The sequence below is a fragment of the Buteo buteo genome, chromosome 20 (genome assembly GCF_964188355.1).
Source record: "Buteo buteo chromosome 20, bButBut1.hap1.1, whole genome shotgun sequence".
Classification (NCBI taxonomy): Eukaryota; Metazoa; Chordata; class Aves; order Accipitriformes; family Accipitridae; genus Buteo; species Buteo buteo.
Window position 1 is genome coordinate 8,861,746 of NC_134190.1, and position 15,073 is coordinate 8,876,818.

At 43.6% G+C, this 15,073-nt stretch overlaps 1 protein-coding gene across 6 annotated transcripts in view; it reads right to left on the minus strand.

The window, feature by feature from the left end:
* The window catches only part of ATXN1 (ataxin 1), a 370,404-nt gene that overhangs the window by 193,467 nt on the left and 161,864 nt on the right, over window positions 1-15,073 (minus strand). Inside the window, exon 1 of one of the 6 annotated variants that reach the window (XM_075052099.1) lies at window positions 9,663-9,681. The exons of the other annotated variants lie outside the window; for them this stretch is intronic. The gene's annotated coding sequence lies outside the window, so the exon portion shown is untranslated. Of the gene's footprint in view, window positions 1-9,662; window positions 9,682-15,073 lie in introns of those variants that run through there. 6 annotated transcript variants of the gene reach the window in all.

The window sequence follows — 15,073 nt, forward strand, 5'->3', positions numbered from 1 at the left end:
GTCCCAAAAATCTCAAATCTGAACTCTATTAAAAGCAGCAGTTAGTGCAGCCAAATGCTCCAACACTCCATTTAATAGCGTGTAATATCTCTAATGCCCCACTGCCTGAAGTCTATGATCTGGAAAACCAGCCAAGCACACCCACCCAAGAGCAATGACTGCTGCAGGGAAGACTCTGTTATCTCCCTTGCCTATGGCCCTCTGCCACTGCTAGCGTGACCAGACCAGGGACTCTCCAGCTGCAGGCAGCAGGCACACAGACCACCTCTCTGGCAGGAGGAAGCCTGAAGGAATGAGACAAATTAGAAATCAAAGTTGTACCTAGCATGTAAGCAACAGCTGCTTTTTCAAACTTAAGGTCCTGCAGTTTTATGGGTGTGTTTTATTATTCAATTTTATTGGACCCTCCTTCTCCTAGCCTACTGCTTCCCTCATTTCACTTGGGGTTCCTCCCATTTGTTCCTATCTCACATCCTTCAGGCTGGAAGATTTCTCAGATCACTTCCCCAGTTTGACTACTAACGAACTCAATGGAAGAACTCCCTTGATGCCAGTGGGGACCAGAGTAGGCATTTGCCCCAAGCTCAGGTATGAGCATCCTGCACACCCAGCAGTACTTCTCCCTAGTCAGCCTAAAGGTCGCTTGGGAAAAGCATTTTGATGCAGGCTTCACACTTGCCGGTCGTGACACTGGAAAATACAGTTCATGCTGTCTCCTGACAAAAAGCCACACCACATGTTCTTCTACATAAGGCGTACATGTAGGAAAGTAAAAATATCTTTTCTAGTTAGTTATGCAAAGCAGAAACAGCCTCCTGGTACTACTACAGCCGACTGGAAGCTAAAATGATACTAATTGCACAGTTCACTTGAACTCCAGCAAGGCTCCATGAGTCCTAGCACAAAGAACACTGCCTGAGCGATCCCCCAGTGGGCACCTCCCTGCCACGGCGCGTGGGCACGTCCCACCAAAGCACCAGGGGAACACATGCTAGGAAGGGCAGGCAGCTTTCCTGCCTGCCCCGTGGGCATGACCTGCCGCTCCTCCTCTGCCGCCCTGCACCGTGGCACCAACGGGCACAGGACAGGAGCAAGGCCGTCCCCATCCGAGCGACAATTTATTCCCATACGTGGCACAACTCTGTGCCCCACCTCAAACATTTCTAAGCATCAAACCTCCTGCTGAAGAGCGTTTTCCACTCTCTTGCCAGCCTGACTGCTCAAGATGAAGCAAAGTTGCGGATGACTCTGCAGCTCGTTCCACGTTATCATGCCAGTGGGCTGATGTGAATTCGCAACGAAGCAAGAGAGGCGGCACGCTCAGATATGAACCAGGCTGAACTTTCAGGACTGGTTTCTCCTGTTTCAGGCCCATCTACCGGGCATGGAGTGGAATTTTTATAAAGCTGTCAGAGATAGCACAAAAGAGGAAAAAAATTATTATTTGCATATATCTAAATAATGAAATGAGGGGTTTTTCACTTCCACACTTCAGTATCTCAAAAATGGCCAGGGGACTATTATCATTTACAAGGTCTGACGAATGGATGGATTCCCACAAACACAGACAGTGACAGTTTATTCTCCTTCATAATGGAAACAAGCAGAAAATATTTTACTCCAAAGGATGCTTTTTCCAGCAAACTCTCAAGTTTCTGAAAACAGCCATAACTACAGTACTGCTCAAAGAATGTTTGGTAACTTTACAGAAGATGCTGTATGTTAAATATTAATTTTTAAATAAATTCACTAAGCTACCCTACTGCATTTTCAAAGTCACTCCATTTAATTACTTTATTAGATCAATAAAGAATTTTGGATATCAAAAAAATGCACATATATTCAAAGAGAAAGTCAGAGATATCAACTGACTCAAAAAGGACAGGAAAGAAGCAGGAGAAATGATGTGAAAATGAATAAATGTAATTAATAATCTACAAAACAATCAGCACACCAAAAAGATAACTTTATCATCTCACTTCACCTGAGGAAAAGCTGAGCAGGCTTTCAATCTTTTTCCATTTGCAAGCTCCCTAAGGTTTTCCCAGTAAAAGTGAAGCCTCCACAGAGCAACTGGGCACCAGCTGACAGCCAGCTTGCTTTCCTGAGTCACTGCTCTTCAAAGGCAAGCTCTCAGTCAACTGGTTCACAGACCACAGTCACTGGTCACTACTGCCACCACAGAGTACAAACTAAAAACCACCGTTACACTGCAAACCAATTAACCAACGTAACCAACAACACTCTGCAGTATGCAACCTCCAGCAAAGACTGCAACGGCGTGTACTTTCCCTGCAGTCACGCACGCGTGATGCAACGCTGTCATCACATCCATGATACCACGTTGTATCCAGCTACCCCAAAGGGGCAACGTCCCTAGAGGGCAGAAAAATTTGGGTTACAGACATCACGCAACATTGGGGGTGTATTTAAACAAATGCCAGGCTTAGCAATTAACGGCCTTAATATTTTCCAGGTATCCTGAAACCGTGCGGAAGGCGTGCAGGTTCACAGGCAGCCCCCACACGCCTCATCCCTCTTTCTGACCCACGTCCCGGCTGCACCACCGGCATCGGGCACCCGCAAGCGCACGCTCTCGGGATAAACCTGACCCTGCAGCAGCTCGGAGCAGTGGGAGAAACCCTGCGAGGAGCAGCCGCTGCTCCAGAACGCCGAGGAAAGGCGGCAGGGCCGGGGTTCAGAGAGGTGGGCAGGGTGGGGGAAGCGGCCGGCCTCGAGCGCGCACCCACGGGCGCTCGGGGAGACGCAGGTGGTGGTGTTCGGCCAGGGGCAAGCCCAGGGACCTCCTTGACCCCAGGGGCTTTGGGAAAGGCTGGACAGGCCCCGCCACCAGCACCTCCCCGCAGTGCAGCTCGGCCAAGGGTGGAGCGGGGCAGGGGGGCAGGAGACACCCCTGCCCTGCAGCCCCCAGGAAAGCCAAATGCCCAAAATGTGGTGGACTTGCTTAAGGTGGGGGATGGATTTAAGGATGGACTAAAGCTAGCAGGATACCTACAGGAGTGAGATACAGGTGTAACAAATGTGTTTCTATTTAGCGCTCTTTATCACTCAAAAAATCCTACAAATGCCGTACACAAAGCAGCTCACCAAAATGCAACAACAAAGGGCAGGCAGGGGCAGACGGGAAAAATGAAAATCTGGTCACCCACCCCCAGGCAGCTCCCCTTCCCCCAACAGCACACAGGCAGGTGAGACCCCAGCTTTCACCGTTTCAGGTGAAAGACCCCAGCACTCCCATAACCCACCCCCCCAGTCTCTGAAATGTCCCCCTGGGAAGGACAGATATCAGTCTGCTCTCCCAGGGTTTGATGCCCTGCTCCTAAGGGTTCACATGTAATTAGGTAGCTCTGACCACAGGCGTGAGCAACTTATTTCTCCTTGTCCAAATAATGCCAGGTGAAACATCTCCAGATTTAACTACATGAGGCCCTCTGGTCTTGCACACACCTCTTCTTAGCCATCAATTTTTCTAAAAGGCAGGGTAATAAACTGCACTCAGGGAGGCAGGGCTATTCAGCTAACAGGCTTCGGTACTTCACAGGTATGAATGAACAGGACAGCAATAATGTTAAAAAAAAAAAAAAAAAACTTTCTGGGTCACAGTCCTGACTGCAATGTTTTAAAATCACTAGCTGGGAAACTCACTCCCCAGATGGCTAATGATTCAGCTTTGAAAGCAAATATTTAATAATTATTTAGTAGAGGGAAGTTGTGGACAGTTACACCTCAGGGTATTTCCAGAAATGACAAGTATTTTAAAATGCAAATTCACAAATTCTGCAAATTCTGCAGCATACATAATTTGAATATCTAGTGTACATCCTGGCCACATACCATATTGCTAGCAAATACCACAGTGCAAACAGTTTTTCCAGGACTACATATATCCCCAGTGACACGTTAGAATGTAGTTTTAAACAATAATACAAAGATAAAAGCATGTTGTATATGGCATGCTTTGGAGCAGTTACCATATGCTCCGTCAATAATCTATGGATTAATAGGGCCCTGATGTACAATAACATGTTGGCCACTCACAGCTCCATGGAAGATTATTCCATTCACCATGAAAGTTAGCTGAGGATTAGGCATATGTCACAATTTTTCATTCATATTTTTAACTTGGTCAGCTCTAAGATACTACAGTTGGGTATTAGGGGTTTTTTATTATTCTTATTCTTTAAAGGTCTGATCCTAATTCCATTAATTTGCACTAACATCAAGGGAGCAGGTTCAGGCACTAAATCAGAAGATTAATGTTATCTTAACAATTTACTTCTGTGTCCCTAAGAGCAGCTATATTAGAGCATTTAAAAAAAAAATAAAATTCATTTAACCTATTATCCTACCACTGACAGTAGACATAGCTGATACTTTGGGAAACACAGGACATATAGAATGTAAAAAAAGTAATTTGTTTCAGTATGATTACTCCCAGTTTGGGTTGTGTTTCTGGGCAGTTCAAAATCAAGATTCTTTTCTAAATCTTGGTGTTAGGAACAGACAGTAAAATAGATCTATATAATAATCTGCAACAGCAGCCCATCTCATAACAGGCCAAAGTCTCCTCAGTATTTTCTTGTTTTTTATTTAGAAGAGAGGTCTGGATAGCCAGGCGAACAGCTAGCCACAAAATAAAATGTCATTTACTAGTTACAACCTAACCTAAGGTGTGGGAGATTCACCTTCCACTCTTTTTAGCTCTAGAGACTCCCCATACAATCATTAGCATTTGTGCCCGGGCAAAATGACTTCAAAATAGTAACAAACTGGAATGCTTCCAGGACAGATTTTCCATCCACTCTGTACATGCCGTGAATCACCTTACAAACAGCACAGCCCTGCAGAGTAACATCTCCATGTGTTACTATCTTGTCCAGGTCTCCTTAGTGAAAATGAGATTGTCCCTAATGAATTCAACAACTCGGGCAGGCTGAAACACCATTGGCATCACCTGGGGGTCAGGAGTCTGCCTAGTCTGTATGTGCACAGCAGCAGCAGGGGATTTGCAGTTCTTAACAGAAGTGCTGTTCTTTCACTCTTTGGACAGGAATGCTGACAACTGCCAGGGATCTGGGATTCCCCAACATCCCCCTGCAAAAGGTACCTCAGAGGGGTTATTTTTCTGTGTGGGTTACCACCGCTGAGACACAAAGGCATTGCAACGGTTCTAGCGACCTGCCCGATTTCTCCTCCTACTTACAGTGGGTAACACGCAGCTAAAGGGAGCTGCTTACACTTGGCAAAGCAGAACGGTGCCACTTTAGCATAAATATGTTGCAGCACCTACAGCTATGAGTATATAAATATTTCAGAAGGTAAACTGTATTTTGGTTTTGGTGGGTTGGTTTTTAAATACAAACCTATCTTTTTAATTTGTCTGGTAAGCAGTTTGTGCAGAAAGGAGTACTATACAGTGCAAAAGTATGCTAAAATTGCATTTGCATTCTCAAGATAAAAGTTACCATTAATCACATCTGAAAATACGAGTCTGAAAGTGCAAGATATATTTTTGAAGGGAAAAAGAAGTCACAACTACCAAAACACTTTCAGAAAGGAGGCTGACAAACTTTTCCTTCCTGTCCCCAAAAAAAGAAAACTCCTTTAACTAGCTTGCACATAGCTAAAAAGCTAAAATCAAACTGGCGCAGCAACCTATGCCAGCAGTAGAAAGCCAAAAATGTGCTCTACATACTCCATGGTAAGGAATTTTGAAAAGCAATGTACCTATCAGCACTATCACCAGCTAAGTGACTTACCAAATCATCTACATAGCAACATAATTGCCAAAAGCTATCAAGAAATTTATCAACAGTGGGGTACCATCCACAACAACACTGCACTACACAGAGCGACAGAACAGAAGTATTCCTGTTCCTCATGTGGGCTTGGCTTTCGCTGGCCTCTTCTATTTGCAAAGTATCATTAGTGATTTTCACCAGTCTCCATCTTCATTTTGCACCCTCTTTGGGGGAAGTTTGTTACTCCAACATGGCTCCATGGTGTAGGTAGGCTGCAACTTACTGTGTGAAGTGCTATATTCTCCTGATCTCACCACAGATTTTTCTAAGAACCAGGCAAGCCATAATGAACTTACACTAAGGGACTGTGCAGACACTCATCTGCACACAGATGTGGGGAAAGCAAGCTTGCTTGTTAAAAAGAAAGGGAGAGTCAGCCCGACTTTATGCTTAGAAAAGAAAGGTGTCTCTCTAATAAGGTAACCTATAGCCAAATCTTGACATTACACAAGATAACTTACAATACATCTCAAGCAAGTTTGAGAATGGACAGTAAAGACTATACATCCCCATGCGTCTTTTCTTGAACCCACATACACTCTTATATTTGTACAAGTGAATCCAAAACAGTTTGTAGCCCTGTGCTACTCATAGAATCATGGAATCATTTAGGTTGGAAAAGACCTTCAAGATCATTGAGTCCAACCATCATCCATGCCCACTAAACCATGTTATGGAGTACCCCACCTACGCACTTTCTGAATACCTCCAGGGATGGTGACTCAAACCACTTCCCTGGGCAGCCTATTCCAATGTATGACAACCCTCTCAGTAAAGAAATTTTTCCTAATATCTAACCTAAATCTCCCTTGCCGCAACTTGAGGCCACTTCCTCTCATCTTATCACTAGTTACTTGACAGAAGGGACCAGCACCCACCTCACTACAACCCCCTTTCAGGCAGTTGTAGGGAGCGATCAGGTCTCCCCTCAGCCTCCTCTTCTCCAGACTAAACAACCCCAGTTCCCTCAGCCGCTCCTTACAAGACTTGTGCTCTAAACTCTTCACCAGCTCGGTTGCCCTTCTCTGGACACACTCCAGCACCTCCATGTCTTTCCTGCAGTGAGGGGCCCAAAACTGAACACAGGACTCGAGGTGCAGCCTCACCAGTGCCCAGTACAGGGGACAATCACCTCCCTGCTCCTGCTGGCCACACCATTTCTGATGCCAGCCAGGATGCCGTTGGCCTTCTTGGCCACCTGGGCTCACTGCTGGCTCATATTCGGCCGGCTGTTGACCAGGTCCTTTTCCGCTGGGCCTTTTTCCAGCCCCTCTTCCCCAAGCCTGTAGCGCTGCGTGGGGTTGTTGTGACCCAAGTGCAGGACCCGGCACTTGGCCTTGTTGAACCTCATACGACTGGCCTCGGCCCATCGATCCAGCCTGTCCAGGTCCCTCTGTAGAGCCTTCCTACCCTCCAGCAGATCAACCCTCCCTCCCAACTTGGCGTCATCTGCAAACTTGCTGAGGGTGCACTCGATCCCCTCATCCAAACCATCAATAAAGATATTAGAAGGGAGCCCAACACCAAACCCTGAGGAACACCACTTGTGACCCGCTGCCTACTGGATTTCACTCCATTCACTATTAACCTTTTTGAGACAGTCTTCATCAAATAGCAAATGGGGGATGAAAGGGGAAGACAGAAATGACAGAAAAACATCTCTTTGCTTCCAAATTTACCTGTATAGGGATATTCCCAAAACTGGAGATAAAATGCCCAAACCTGAAAGGTAATTTTGCCCCAGTTTTCATAAGGCATTTTTTCAACCTATCTGAAGGGGTTTAAAACTTTTCTGTCTTTATCTGATCAAAATGCTGTCCTTCCTCCTGCAGTCCTGGCATTCTTTGTGTTGAGACTGTTTCAGTATCAGTATTAATATTCAAATGTCAAGTCTGTGACACTACATTTCCTGTGCTATTTAAAGCATTCAGAACAATTATTATCCATGAAATATTAAACAGTAAATTTTTGCTATCTGCTTACAATTTCAGCAGCCCTAGCTGTGACAGAACAGCACTTACACCAGTCACATGCAATTTTACATAGAGATGTATTGTTCAGCTTTTCTAGCAGTACTCATACATTTCCCCAAATTGGCTTTTGTTGTTTTTAGCAAAGCTACACACTTATTCTTTTTCTGTGCCCCGAACAGCAATTGAATTTATAGTATTTAGTATTTCAGACTTTTGTTCCACATATATTCCCTAACTGATAGCAACTTTAATACATAATAAACCACCGAGCTTTTTTATTTCAATATTTATGGAAGAGTAATTCTTTCCTCTACCATTTCTACTGCTCTTAAAAAAAAACCAAACTTTTATTTTTGCTTTTTTTTCCTGTTTCAGTACTTAGTTGAGTTTCTTTCTTCTGTAATTATCTAGACTGTGATTACATATCTTTGGCTATAAGGGGTATTTTTATTATAACATGCAGGTGTCTTCAAAAGCAACATACATTAGAGCTGCACAGCTGAGAATGCACTGAACTTCTACTCCTTCCTACCAAGTTGCCAAAGTTTTGGAGAAGCTTTCATAAATAGTACAAACTGAAAATAATGAATGCCCATTGCTGTATACAGAAAGGTGCATGTTAATTAGATATATACATTTTTCTGCTTGGCAAAGAACAGCTTTATGAGGAATGCACAAAAACCACACTGAGCTTTCCATTAATAGACAACACTACAAGCTACAGATCAAAATGAAATGAAATATCCCAAATAACTCAAAGAAAGCTTTATTTTCAGTATATGGCTTGATCATGCCATAAAGTTCTTCGGTACCATTGTACAGGTCAGTTATTTCCACTGTTCTCCCCTCCAAAACTGGAGGCTGATTTCAGAACGTGCATGCTTCTTTCAGTCTTAATTAACTTCACTCCAAATTTGAGCCAAAGGGGTCTGATCCTAACCCTCCAAAAGTCAAGAGGAATGCCAGTGGGAACGGGGCCTAAAACAACATGTCTACAGTAGTCAACAGCTCTGAGTTATATAAATACTTCCTAGTATCCCTATACTGACTGGTCATCAACATTTCCATTATAATCCTTGTACTTGGGGACATCTGTATGTTGGATGCTATCCATACTTCTCTCCAGCCAGCTGAAAGGAATTGGTTTTGAGTGATACAAGGCACTCCCTCTCCTCAGGAGACCTGCAGACAACTAACAGAACCCTCATTTTTCACACAAATCAAGAGGATCCTACCGTCTTACCTGCTTTGCTACAATGTGCTTTTACAGGGTCATAAAAGGAAGCTTTGGTTTTGTTTCAGGAAATCAAGGGCTACCAGCTTTTTCATGTAGTATGTCATGATGTGAAATAATCAGGGCTAGAAGTGCAACAATGAGGTTTAAACAACAGCTCATGAATAATGTGCCCTGCAATTCTTCCATCATTCTGTTTACACTGCACTGAGAGTTATAAATGAAGTAATAAACAGCAAAATCCAGTCTGCCAAAATAAGGAGCCTGTCACAAATGCTTTTTAAAAAATAGCAGGGGTAATACTAACATCACAACCAGTATTATTCCCACTCCAATCAGTGAAACCGTCCTTAAATTTGATCTCCTGTTGCACCCCAAGGACTGCTGTGTTTATCTACAGAACCACAGCACTATTATAGCTGAACTCATTATTTTAAAGTGTTTGAAGTACCTTGAGCATGGTAGAAAACACAGAAAAACAAATTCCATTGGACAATATGCAATTTATACTAATCTTAATTAATTTACATTCACAACATAAGCTGAAGCAGTTCCAAAAAACCCATTATGGTATATTCTGAGAACAAGTACTAGAAGCAAAACACAAAACTTGGCTTAGTTTAATCAACGTACCAACTTTATACATCCTTCTACAATGAGCCTGAGTCCTCCATCTCCTTCCTGCTCCTGGAGGGATGCTAGTATTAGGTCCACCAAACTGCATTGATTAAGAATCAGCTCTGGAAGTAATTCTCCATCCTTCTGCAGAAATGAGTTGTTAAGAGGACCAATATTAACAACTTTTAGGAGCAATATGGGTAAAATGTGAGTGGAACTGCTTCATGCCCTAGCTGAGAGGTCTAGCTGAAGGAACAGGCATACACGTTGCCCTAAGCTTTTACAGTAAAATATGATTGTTCCTTCTCTTGCCCTTCCAAAACTCCTGCACATCTACTCATTCATCTTCAGGCCTCCCTGGGCACCTGGAGGCCGAACCACATCACAGACAGGCATTTGCAAAATGGTCCTGCCACCAGCCCCCCCTGAATTCCAACTGCTTGCCCACCTAAGCTATAACCCTGCTGAGGAGAACTTGCTCCGAGAGCCCAGAGCACTCCGCTCTGCAGAAGCTGGGCCAGAAACAGCGTGATGGACACCAGTAACACGGCACTAGCTAAGTGAGGTGAACCCTACGTGGAGGCTCATAGCAGGTTCTTTCTCCAAGGCTGAAGCTTCTCAGTGTTTTATCTGAGGTATGAACACTCAGAGCTTATACATTTATGTTGGCAGGTGAACAGCTTTGCTCTCAGTAGTAACCACAATTTCTTTTAGAGTCCTGAACTGAAGTTAAGAGAAGACCCAGGTCAGTATTCACACATCGCAGCCTTTCTCAAACACAGGACAACAAAAAAAACAGCAACAAAAAGCCCAGCTACAGAGTAAACCCCACTTACACGCACCACAAAAGCTCTTATTCTCCATGCCCATCCAAGAACACAAATTGTCCAGAGACTGGAATACCGGCTCTCCGCAAAGGAACTCTGAGCCCATCGGAGTGTCTCAGCTCCCTGCCAGCCTCCCGGCTCCAAACAACCTGGCCCTTGGATGCAACAGAACTGCCCTCAGCCAGCTACAGCAATGCGCTTAGCATCCAGGCAGCGGCTTCTTTTCATTCCATACCTATTTGTACAGGTCTCTCTAAAACACGCACACAAAAACTTCACCAGTAGGAAGGGAAAATCAGTGGCTACAACTGCAAAGCGCCGTGTTGCTAGCCAGAGGCGAAGAACGCACAATCCGATGCTGAATGACTGCCAGCGAGGAGGAGTCCCAGCTTAAGGCCTCAAAAACCGCTCGGAAAGCTGTTGCCTGGCTGATTACGTCCCTACCGAAAGGGCAAGGCTTCAGAGCAGTGTGCGCAGCAGATTAAACGCGTGGCTCCCAGCACTGCCAGCAGAAGCTGCGGATCCGAACCGCCACGCGTACCCTGCAAACGCACCCCGGCGCGTACTCGCGCCGTAACGTGCCTCCGAGCTCCGCTCTTACAAAAATAATAGCCTTATCAGTGAAACCGTAGTCCATGGGCAGTGACCGCAACACGTGCTAGACTCCCTCTGAAAGGAGCTGGTCCGTAAGAAATTTTAAAAACCAAGTGAAGGATGTGGTAAAACTCCTAACAAAAAAAATAGTAAGGGCAGTGTCTCTTGGAAAAAAAGGGACAATTTGGCATTTGCAGTGTGTACAAGATGTCTTCATACACTTTCCTGATTCCTTGCCAGTAACTATTCAAAAAAGACCACTTAACAAGCAAACAGGTCTTCAGCACAACAAATAATAAAAAAGAGAGCAAAGCTTGTGCTATTTAAATATCATGAAACATTCTGCTAATCATGCACAGATGGAAGTACAGACGCTTCTGCCAGACGCCTTGTTCAGAAACTTTGCTCTATTTTTAATTATTTGATGCACAGAGGACCTGTTTGCTGATTAAAAGGGCACTGCCTTTAAAAGGACTCCATCAATATGGAGTCTAGTCTTGTTTTTATTGGAGGTTTTCTAGTAGTAACTCATAACTCCGAGCTCCCTGCACCAATTTTTATAACCTTATAAGCATGTGGTTGGGGTTTTTTCAGATGCTTCTCTCACCTTGGGAAACTGTTTACTTGCAGGAAAAGTGAAACTAACTATACTCAAGCTATTGTGAAACACACTGAGTAAATCCATTTGGAAAACGTGTATTTTCCTCTAATATCCTTCAGTTTGTATCTTTTTTGGTGTTACTTATAACAAGAAGGGGCATCAATTTTCAGATAAAAGCATTATTTTTGACAGTTTTCCGTTCAGTCAAAAGCCTAGTTTTTTGAGAAAACTTATCTCCAAAATTATCAACCAAAATACTTATTAGTTTTTTTTTTTTAAATCTACTATAACCACATTATCATTCCAATTGTCAGTTCTTGGCAAAAATATAGTGATACACACACAAAAAAAACCCCACCCTCACATTTTTTCACTTCATACCTTCTGTGAACTTCACTCATGCAGTGGGTACTTCATTCCTGTACTTCTCCATAGCAGTCCAGGAATTTTTCCCTCACTGAAGAGCCTCACTCAAAATGCATACCATGTTCAATTTCTTTTCTTTTTCTCAATGAAGTGTTTTTCAAACATTCTTTTTTGGTTTAGCTTACATTTTATCTTGAAAGTTTTGCAACCTGTTACTACAGAACTTCGCCACTGGAGCAGAGTCACGGTATGACAACAACTGGAAGCCCAAGGAAAACTGCTCAGGCCGTTGCTTTTGCCCCACCAGTATGACACATGAAAATTGTACTGTATTTTTAAAGCTTACTAACGTTAACAATTTGAAGTGCTGCTATTAACACAGTAAAAGAATCCTTTGATTAGAAGACCACATGATATGATAATAAAACAGTGACCCCATTATCTTATGAACGAATGACCCAAAGGTGGTGGCTCCTGGCTCATGCTCAGGTACAGAGAAAACAACTGAATTTTTTTTTTTTTTTTTTTTTTAACAATGCCAGCATGTAATATTATACAAACAAATATATGCAACTGATTTGTTAGAGACCAGCTGACAATCCTGAAAAGCAAGATGCCTGCTGAAGAGACACTGCAGCTGGAAGCCAGGGAAGACTGGCAGGGGCATGCGGGACTGAAAATCCAATGTTCAGCCAGGGAAACGGGCACCCACACTGAAGCTTCAGAGAAGAAATAACGGGGTTTTTCCCATGAGGATCAGGGGAAGGCTGTATGGAGTGAAAGGCTTGTCCAGGCAGATCATAGGGGTTGCAAACCTCAGAATCCAGCTATGACTAACAAGGAAGGAAGACAGGTAGATGAAAGAACATTCAAATTTGCAGTTCTGCAGAAAATTACTGAGATATTGAAACCCTCTGAGCAGAAATGGATTTTAGACACACAGAAACACACACAAAAAAATCAAGCCAAAGAAAGGGCCAACACACAATCAAAGTATCGTGCAGGTAACAAAGCTGGTGAAGGAGCCGTACAAGTAGGTCAGATACGCAGCAGTGAGAACTGCTGAGCATGGGAGAATCTCAGTAGAGAAGGGGGTAAGGAGAAAAATTAATTGGCCAGCAATAAAAGAATAAAGTCTGGAAAAGGTTAAAATGGGACAGAAGGATGAAAGGGCAAAACGCTGCTTGGGCTATATAAAGGAAGATTAGTCTAATTCATCAACACATCCACCTGAAGCACGGGATGGAAAGACGACTGATGACACCTGACTGAGGAACAGTTTTCATTCCCTCTTCACTTGGAGGAAAAGCCAAGCGAATGCACAACTGCCGTATCTACCAAACAAGCAGCGCCTGATCAGCAATGCTGACCTGCCAGCAACAGCTCCAAGTCCAGAGGGCCCCAACGCACCCCGGAGATCGCAGGCCAGATCCCATGCTCCGTCACACCACATTTACACCCATGTGGTTCCATTTAAACCGTCCAAGTAACTAACGGAGGTGGGAACCTGATCCCTTATTCCACCGCAGCCTTTGGCTGAGTGCCTCGGCGCGATGCAGAACACGCACAGTTCACGTTAAACAAGATAAGGAGCATAAAAACCTGGTTGCTGCAGCACAGGCTGCACAGCACTACTGGTTTCATAGAGACACACTGGCTGAGCTGTATAAACAGCACCAAACACTGCAGCAGAAGTGTGTCTTAGTTTGCATTTCTTCCATTCCGTACAGCCAACGTGACATTCAACAAGTTCGACTCCTTAGGTAACAGGGGCATACTTGACTGCTACTGTTTAATGTATTTCAGATGCTTACTATAAACCTTCTAAGCACCTCAGTTTTCCTTAGGGTGCTTTCTGGCTGTAATCTAACAGATAACAACATCTGGATAGTAATGTCATGTAACAAATGTCATATTTGCACTCAGGAATTACTTTAATGCACTCAGTCACTACACACTTTATTCCCCCTGAATCTGCTGCTGAGCCGCAATCAAAATAAAACTGGTGGTGACCAACAAATGGTAGGACATACCCATGCCAGTCTGTATCATTCTCACAGCTGAACACCAGGCACCAGGACCGAGTTATTCTGTCAGCTTGTGCAAATATGGAACAAAATACAGACTTTTACTCCTTCTTTGGTCCTTCTGGTACTGTAGTATCACATGTATTTTAAGACACTATGTAACATACTTGTGCACTATCCAAACAAACACACAGTGCAATTTTAAACTATAGATTATTGGTCCATAACATCCAACATCATCCTCTTTCCCCATAAAACAGAACACAGATCCGCTACAGAGACGGCACTGCCGTGTCACTTATCTCCCCACAATTTAATTAATCAACTGTCAAGTTCACAAAGGAAATCACAAGTGATTTCCAAGACTGTGTCATTAACAACAAAAATATGAGGCCAGATCGCAGCAGAGATCCAAGAAAATTTAGCAAGACTGGTAAGTAGGAAAGCTGAAACTCATCCCCAATTCAAAGAGGAGACAAGACCTAAGCAAAAAGGTGAAGCAGCTTCTCGGTTCTGCAGATGAGGAAATGCAAGGGCAAAGCCTTTGCCCAGATCCACCAGTTTGTCTTTGGCTATTCTATCACCAAGCGTTGCTCACAGAGAAGTCATGCTAACATAGACCAGGGTAGTTGGTGGGGAAAAAGGAAGAGAGAGTCCAGGGGAAAGAAATACAAAATCTAGGATGTATTAGTTCTCTCATTTGTAATGAAATACGGGGGAAGGTACTATTTCATTTGGGTGTCAGGGAGACAACAACAGTTAGCAGCAAAGAAACCTCCACTGTATGTTAATGAGTTGGGTTTTGTTTGTTTTAAACCAGATGCTTAAATCTCAAGACATTAGTATGCAAATAAAAAATTGTATTAGCTGAAAGATCACAACATTCATACTGTAGTCTTTTACTTGCATAAATATTGATGGAAATACCAGTATCTGTGTCTGGGGCCAAACATTTTACTCGAAAGTTCAATCTCAGTGACAAGCAACACTGCCTCCCCTTGCTGAGGGAAG